The sequence below is a fragment of the Pezoporus wallicus genome, unplaced genomic scaffold (assembly GCF_028554395.1).
Source record: "Pezoporus wallicus isolate ANWC-B61680 ecotype Strahan unplaced genomic scaffold, APGP_CSIRO_Pwel_v1 contig_747, whole genome shotgun sequence".
NCBI classification, from domain to species: Eukaryota; Metazoa; Chordata; class Aves; order Psittaciformes; family Psittacidae; genus Pezoporus; species Pezoporus wallicus.
In genome coordinates, this window is record NW_026638457.1 from 2,304,860 (window position 1) to 2,312,542 (window position 7,683).

Genomic DNA, 7,683 nt, shown 5'->3' on the forward strand with positions numbered 1-7,683 from the left:
AGCCCTTTCCACCACAGACAAGGTACTGGGATACTATTCAGGGAGTAAGATTTAACTGCAGGGTTCAGTGTCTGTCTTTTGCTCCCTGCAGAACCTTTTTTCTTCCGTTTTCACTATTTCAGATAGAACTGCTAAAAAGAGCTGCTTTTTCTTGAGAATTTGCAAGTGCAGGCATACATATATACACACAGAGATGGAAAAAAATACAAACAGCCTAATTTAATATAGGATATGTGTTCTTCCTTTATGAAACTCTATTTTAAAATTAATCGTATTAATCAGTATGAACATTAAAATAAAAAGTAAATCAGTCCGTACGTACAAATGGGTTCTTCAGCAATTCCAGGAAGCTACAAAATAAATGGAAACAGTCATTTAATGCTTACTAAGTACAATATATATTGAGTTAATCAATGCAAGAATACAAAGGATATGATTAAAATGCAGGTTTGGTTATTAAAAGGTACAAAAGGCTAACTCTCTCTCTATATGACTCACCTCTACTAGAAGCAGAAATGGTCAGAAAATTTATGTCTTAGGAAAGGGTTGTTTTGACTGCAAATACCTGCAGGTGAAATCATAGCCAGTTCAGTGAAATTTCCTTTAAAAAAGAAATCAGCATTTTGATGTAAGAATGCAAATTGCAGTATAAAAATTTTGCTTTGTGTTTATTTGAATTTCATTTAAATGCAAATATTTACTTACTGCATTACATATTTACATGGTCAGAGCATTAATGCATATTTTAATTATTATATTATCTTAATGGCAAATTGACATTTTAAAATGTCACATAAAAGCACAAAGTAAAGAGGCTAGCTTAATACAATAAACATGATGTGTGACTAAGAACAGGTACTTTCAATTTTCTTCTGTTAGACTAGAAATACTTAGTTAAACTATTCTGGGGATTAATAAAATTGTTTCAAACCAGTTTATTAAGATACAGGCACAGAAGAGAGTTTGATCTCACAGAAGAAGTTTCAGTCCCAGGTAAGTATGAAAAATAATTATTTCTATTAAAACTTTACAACTTCTTTCAATTCATGTTTTGGTATTCTGCTCATTTAAGTAAAGTACAAAAATTTTTAAAAATACAAACAAAAATCATAAATTTAATTTTTAGAGTGGTAATGCACAGAATTTGTGAGACACTTGAGGTAATCCCCTTTTCTTGGAGAAATTGAATGTGCTTGACATGATTACAAGGAAGGCAAGGCAGTGATGGTTTATTACCCTCAACATACTGATGTATCATATTATTCTATCATAACTGTAAGATGTATCATATTATAGATCATAACTACTCTATGATTCTACGAATGGAAGGAAATTGCTGTTGAAGTCTCAGAGCCCACAACCTGATTCCTTGCCATGGACCCTGCCCCAGTTCTTGACTGCTCTTGCAGACAAAAACCGCTTCTTCTCAGTATCCAGCTTACACCTCCCTGACTTCTCATCTGATCTCAAAAGGACACCTAGACAGCTCAAACATTTTCAGTTTATGCTTGCTGTGTGTTGAAACTGGCCTATGTCCTTACTTCATTTTCTTCTTCAGATGAAACAAAGCTAATCCTGAATTTTTCCTCCAAAGGTCACGTTTACTGGTGACCATTACTGCTGCCCTTACCTGCTCCAACTCTCTGTTGAATATACAGCACCTAACATTCATCTCCAGTGCCAAGCACCATGCTATTTGAATATCTGCATACTAACATCTAACACATAGCTTTAATTATCCTTATGTAATGCTGTGAATGTACATTCATCATTACAACCTCCAACTCTTCTGCTGCTGAACAGCTCCCTAGACAGTTATTCCCCCTCTTGCATTTCTGCAGTCAATTATGCTACCAAAGTGTAGGCTCTTGCATTCATCAAGATCTATCCTGGTTCTGCAGATAAAATCCTCAAATTTTTAATATCATTCTGAATCCTAACCCTGCCCACCAATGCACTTGAAGTGTTTCCCAGTCTGGTATTTCTCTAAATCTTCCTGAGAGTGCACAAATCACAGAAGAGGGCACTCAGTGCAGCCTTGCAGTCTGTCAGCAAAGGCTTCCTTGCTATTCTTTGGCCAGTTTACCATCTAGCCATTCACCCATCTGACCATAGGTTGTGTTTTCCATATTTGCTGTTGATACTGTCATGTGAGACATCAGAACAAGGAATCATGACAACTGCATATCATTCTTCCTTCATCCAAAAGGTTTGTCGCCAGTAAGTCTTGGTTCTATGAATTTTATTCTTGACGGGGCCATTACTGGCTGTTGGTCATTCTTTTCTTTCTATCCAGTGGTTACAAATTGTTGATCCATTGGCATGTATGTCAAAGAATTGAGTTAAAATGAGTCTAATTCCTGAGATCTCCCTTCTCTTTCTAAGAGAAACTAGATCCCCAAGCTGCCATTCCCCACTTTTTTGAGGCTGCACACCCCTTTCCCAAAATTCTGCTAATTCTCCAACTCGTTCAGACAGCTCCCAAGCAATCTAAATTCAATACTGGCATGTCCAGCAGATTAAAAATGTCCCAACTTCCATATTAATTCCTTTCTCATTCTAGCCAGAGTCCTTAGGCATTTGTTACCAGTATTACTTAGAATCATAGAATAATTTGTGTTAGAAGGGTCCTTCAAAGGTCATCTAGTCCCTCTGCAATGAGCAGGGACGTCTTCAACTAGATCAGGTTGCTTAGCCATTTCATTTAATCATCGATTAAATGCAAAGAAATACCAAAAACTTTGCTTTTCCTAGCTTCCTCCTTTCTAGATTTTCCTTACCATTCAAGGCTGGACTGACATTTTTTCTGGTCTTCCTCTTATGAGTAGCATGTTTTCAGAATCTTGTATCTTTTACAATTAACTTTCCTTGCTGCACTTCCACTTAACTCAGTAAACACCTTGTAAAAATCATTTTTATTTTAAGAGGCGCACACAAAAGAAAAATGCAATTGCTTTCTGTAACATAATCAAATAGAGGTTTTCAAAGTTACCATGTCATTTAAATATCCTGGATCAGTAGTGACATGGTGAATGCCAATGAAATACCACTTTAATATTATACCAGTATCATTCTGCCAGTAAATTTCCTCATGTAGACAAGTCCTTAGCAGTATTCCCCAGTGTTCTCCCATTGTGAGTGACATTTCATAGAGCTGAGAAGAATAACATTGAAATGACCCTAAACCGTGATGGAGCGTGGCAAAATTGTGAAAATGCAGAGGCTTTGAATGTGAATTATTTTAGATTTTAAATACATCTTTCTTTTATTAATCTAGTGGAATTAAGGAGCTATTAAATACAGCAGACTAAATAAAAAGAAACCAGGAACTGTCGTGCCAAACAAATTATTCCAGTCAAAGTGAGACCACTAGGCTAACAAATCTCGCTGCAAAATACCTACAAGGTTACAGCTATTTGCACACATAGACCCTCGTCTTACTCTTCCATGTGGTGATAAATGCTCACTATGCACATTTTTCTGGGAATTGGCCTTTAATAATTATCATAATCATATCTGGCTCTAAATACTGGGTGGTTTCTCCACTCTTGCCAGCCTGTTGCCCTTCTAGCTGACTTCTGCGTTTCCTGTGACAAGCAGTGACACTGTGGATATCAAACTGTGCTTGGCAGTTTCACCAGAGAAGCTGGGAAGGGCTCTGAGAACATCTCCAAATCATCAGACTTCCTTCCTTCTCCAATGGCAATCGCAGAAAGCCAGAAAACTTCACTGAGGAGGCTGCAAGTCAAGGTGAGGGTATCTTTGTGTTGGGTGTCCTGTAGTAGTTTCACCTCAACTGCATTGAGGTAGATGGCATGAGCTCCCATGTGTTGGTCTGTGCAGCAAATATTCAGGATTACAGCAAAACCTCTCAATTCCCATTGGAACTTTCAGACGTGAGATGGCTAAACTGTCACGGTCTGTTCAATGAGTTCTCAGCAAATTATGCGTATATAGAGAGAGGAAGATAGTAACCATAAGTTAACCGTGCATCAAAGAGCACCACATCTTGGGCATCTGCTCACTGGCAAAACTTTACGGTGCAAGAACTTCTCCCCCCAGAAAATGGAAACTTATCAGGGTAGGGGATGAACAAATAGGAATAAGCAAGGTCATATCCAGCTGTGTTTTGAATACTTGCAAAGATGGAGACTCCACAGCCTCTCCAGGCAGCCTGTGTCAGTGCTCAGTCACCCTTGCAGTAAAAAAGTGTTTCCTGATGTTCAGAGAGAATCTCCCGTGTTTCAGTTTGTGCCCATTGCCTCTGGTCCTGCCGTTGGGTACCAATGAAAAGAGCCTGGCTTCTTTATGCCTTCCCTTCTTTGCATTCTCCCTCTTATTCAGGCTGGACAGTCCCAGGTTTAATTCCTGTATATAGGAATCTCATCAACTTTAAATCCCTCTTTTAGGAACAGGCTTAACTAAGCATTTGCCTGGGATGGGGCCTCTACAGGATACCTTCGAGCTATGTCAAAGAAAACTTGGCTTCCATGGGCTCTGCAGTAGCTGTTTGGGGTTTAAGTGGGAGACATATAGGTGCAACATTGTCCATCCAGTCTGGTTAAGAAGTGGTAAAATCCCGTTAGTTTGAATGGTTTGTCCCTGTGTTTAAACATGTTCCTCGGTTGCTCTTTGATAGTAATTATTTTGTTCTTACATCTCTTTTTTGGTTTTGGTTTTTTTTTTTCTGATGATTTTAAAATGGGTGGGGGAGATATTTCTCAGGAAAAAAAAAATCTATATATATATTAGCAAAAGAGAGTTTCATGCAACCATAATTCCATTTAGATCACTGTCAGTGACAGGCGGAATTTACTTAAAGATATTTTCTGTGCTTTACGGTTACTCATTCATGCAAATAAAGATAGCCCTTGAAGCCAAGTCACCTTGCCCTCTCAATCATCCACCTTGCCCTCCAGAGCTCTGGGGGGAATGCTAAATTAAAATCTGTCTGCTCTGGCAGAGGTGGGTTTTTTGATATAAAGCCAGCATAATTATTCAGACATATGTTTACAGCTGCAAGGTTATATTTTGCTAAAGATTTTTTAAAGTGAAAATGTAACTTGGTTGCTAAAGGGTTTTCTGTTTAATCTGTGCAGAGGTATGGAAGACAGGGAAATTTGTGAATTTGCCCTCTTTCATCTCACTCCTTGCAACTTTTGTTTGCTTTGCGTACAATTTTTTTAATATTTTTTTTTTTAACAACTTACCATTTTGGAGGGTTGAAAACCTTTCCAAGGCATGCCATTTAAGGATTTTCATTATATTTTTCTGTGTAGAAACAAAGTTACAGTTTTCCCCCTCTTTTGGCCTTCTGAGATAATAACAATAGCTGGTCAGACTGAAGTAAAAGACTACGAGAATGTTGTGCTAGTCGCGTTAAGAAGAGTTCAGTGGAGGGCTTCAAACAACATTTAAAGTTGTTTTGCAGCACTGAAGATTAACTTGAAGGATGACAAATGCAGATTGAGAAATGCCAACCTGGAATTTACAAACTCCTGTAGCAGAAAGAGATCCAGACTTTATTTTTTTAACTGTAGCAATCCTTGAAGCAACAAGAACAGAAGAAACGGAAAGGGAGATACTGAAAAGGAAGATGAGACTCTTTGATGTTTTAATGGCACTTACATTGCATAACCCTTGCAGGAAGAGGTAATAAAATACAAAATAAAACCTCCACAAAGGTGGCAGGATTCCACTTTAGGTGTTAAACCCTGGAGTAGTGATGCATCTAAAGAAGCTGTCAGAGGAGTAACTTAACAAGACACCTGAAATACCTCCAGGTGCTTGTCCCCCTTTTTATTTAAGCTTGAGCTTTCAAACTACCTCTGTTGCAAACCAGACCTGGCTAGCTTGGCAGACTCTGTTTTAGCCTCAACATCAGGACACCTATGCAGCGGGTAAGATACATAGTATATCCTGATTTTTGTCTCTCATTACTCTGTTGCTGAGCTGCTCTTGGAAGAAAATCAGGTATAGTTAGAGCAGTAGATCTCAGCTGTTCACCTCTCTCGAGCTTTCTAGTGCCCTGAAAGCACAACCTGATGAAGCTGCAGAGCCAGGAAGGTGGTGAATGCCGAGGCTCTGAGCAAGTGGAAGCTGGAAACGAGGGAAAAAGCCTCAAGTTGTAGTAAATACTCAGAAAATCTGTTTCACAGTAAAAGACTCCACGAACTTAGTTACAGTATTTAAGCCAAAAAGACTTCAGACGCAGTTGGCTGTTGTACACAGGCGCCTTCATGAGGAAGAGATCTCTGAGGCTGCTTGGCTTTTTATTCAGCAGAAAAAGACATCCAGGAGTTAGAAGACAAAGCTAGGGGGAAATATTAGAAACAGATTTTTTAAAAGGAGCATTACTGACACCTCAGGGAATCATGGGATGAAGTTTTGTGAATCCCACATTCAGCCATTTCAGGACTGGGCGGGTTTCTAAAGATGGTAGGAACTGCCTGGGAATATAGATCTGAGAGGAGCCTGGCTTGTGTCCTTAGGGAGGTCACACAAGATCGTCACTGAGGTTCACCTGGCCTTGCAGTTCCATTGATACAGTCAGAGACACCAAGGAAATAGCTTCAAGTTAAGATGCTTGCAGGCAAAAGGGCACTACCTGCAGCCTACAAGTCCTTACTTGTGTCACTTCTGACAAAATCTTAAAACCAGCCCACATGTTATGGAGTGAGAATGGGCTGAAGGAGGAAGAGAATATTGCAGTTCATTCAGAGGAGGTTTGCTTGTTTGTTTTCCCCACCTGCCTGTCTCACACTACATTGTACATAGTGGTATTGAAGTCTTCAGTGTCATCCAATAAAGAGAGTTTGGGAACAAATTTGTGTACACAAAGAAACTTTTTCTCAGTTATAATCCCTAAACCTGGATAATGCTGCTACATTTTTGAGACGCTGAGACCAGTGTTGTAACTGAGCCCTTTCCAAGACCTACCAGCTTTCATTAACATAGCCATTCATCCCTGCTTTAATCTTTCTTCTTAAACTAATCAAACTATGAATCAAAGAAAATGTCTGTCCATATGGCTTAAGTTTTACCAAAGTCTGATATTTAACTCAGGACCTGATTCGCAAAAGTATTTGCCCACCAATCGAGATTTGTGCATCAATTTCCAAGTAAGACACCTTTCTTAAAAAAACCACACTCCATACTGAAATTTAACACTGCGTATAGAAAAAAGCATGCCGGCACTCAGTTCAGGGGCTTAATGAATCAAACCAGAGTGATTCAGGCCTTAATAGCCCCAGTTATGCATCATTTCATCTTATACAATCATTTTTCCCACCCATTTAATTTAAGAATAATCTTTTGTCACAGTTATTTCTTTAACATTTAGGAATCAGGTGGACTGCCATTGAGGACACTTCCTGATGCAATGTTTTCTTCTTTAATGAATTGTCAAGATGCTTTCCAGTTTTTCTGAAAGCAGCTCATAAAAGGAGTTCTTTTAAAGGAAGTAGGTTTTTGTTCTTTGTGAATCTTGTAGAGGGTTTGACCTCCTGTTTAACTGAACAGTGGACGTGTTAGGGAAATTCCAACTTGTGAGTTGACTAGATATCTGGGAAGTAGCAGTCTCCTCTTGTTGACCCTGTGCCTTCAAGGTTTCCCGTCATGGGTTTGGATTGACCATTTGTCAGTAGCAGGATTTTTGAATGACAGTAAAGACTTATCTTCTCT